General features: G+C 23.7%; 1 long non-coding RNA gene across 1 annotated transcript; it reads left to right on the top strand.

The window, feature by feature from the left end:
* The first annotated feature begins 7 nt into the window (after positions 1-7).
* On the top strand, positions 8-550 carry LOC105563197. Its single transcript, XR_001009019.1, has 3 exons — positions 8-139; positions 270-372; positions 462-550. It is a non-coding gene; the product is annotated as an uncharacterized LOC105563197 (long non-coding RNA).
* Positions 551-1,125: the final 575 nt, after the last annotated feature.

The following is a 1,125-nucleotide window of genomic DNA, read 5'->3' as shown; positions in this document are numbered from 1 at the left end:
AAAATACACTTCTGCATCATCCAAACGGTAAGGAGTTACTCAATAATATTAAAAATACAGATTATCCATTTGGTGAAGCAGACAGAAGGAGTTTGGTTCGTATAGTCATAAACGAACTCAAGACATTACATGATACACTGTAAGAAATATTGCAGATAATTTTATCAAATAATTATTCTATATTTCTATTATACACATTCTATTATAAATATTTCCATATTCTTTGTATTATAAATATTTCATTCTATTATAAATATTTCCATTTCTAGTTATCCACCAGAAGAAGCTAAAATTGCATTAGCAAGTGCAATAGTCACTGAATTTCCACGCTTAACAGCTAATAGAGAAAATAATAATAAACAAAAAGGATATGTAAGGATTATTTACATTATTATGTATAAATTTATTACACATAAAAATTGAAAAAATTATAATACTTAAAAATTATATACATTATATAGGAACATTACTACAGTCCATTGACCAAGCAAGGTTTTTTAGAATATAGATTATGGACTATTCGCAAATCAGCTACTCCATCAAAGAAAACATACAATAAAAGTTGCATTTCAACTAATTCACAAGGAGAAATAAGTAAACGCCAATTGAATTTTAATATAGCTTCTACCCAATTATTACCAGAACAACTATTAGAAGAAAAGGTACGTCGAGAATCATTTGTATAAAATAATTATTTGCTATATAATGTGCAATATAAATATTTGTTATATAAATTATATTGTTATATAATTTATATGCAATATAAATATTTGTTATATAATAAAATAATTATTTGCTATATAATTTAAGTGTTATTACATTTATTTCTATATAGACTTTATTTAAAAGTTCACTGTTTAACTTTTATTAACTTTTACCAATTTTTCATTTTTTTGTACAGATTTCTATTATGAAATTCAAATTTCCTTCACATTCTAATAAAAATGGTATTGCATCATTTTTAAATGAAACATATTTCAATAGAAGAAGCTGGATTTTAAATGACCATCCAACTATTTCGGAAATATTTGAAAAGTATCCCAGATTATTAGATTTTAAAGGTGAAATGGTAAGCCTTCATTACTTAAAATATTCTTCATTGTTCAATTTGAAGTTTGAGTTATA

Source organism: Vollenhovia emeryi, unplaced genomic scaffold (genome assembly GCF_000949405.1).
Source record: "Vollenhovia emeryi isolate VEMERY1.0 unplaced genomic scaffold, V.emery_V1.0 DF951138.1, whole genome shotgun sequence".
Lineage (NCBI taxonomy): Eukaryota > Metazoa > Arthropoda > Insecta > Hymenoptera > Formicidae > Vollenhovia > Vollenhovia emeryi.
Note: the sequence above shows the minus strand (reverse complement) of the source record. Positions and strands in the feature narration are given on the sequence as shown.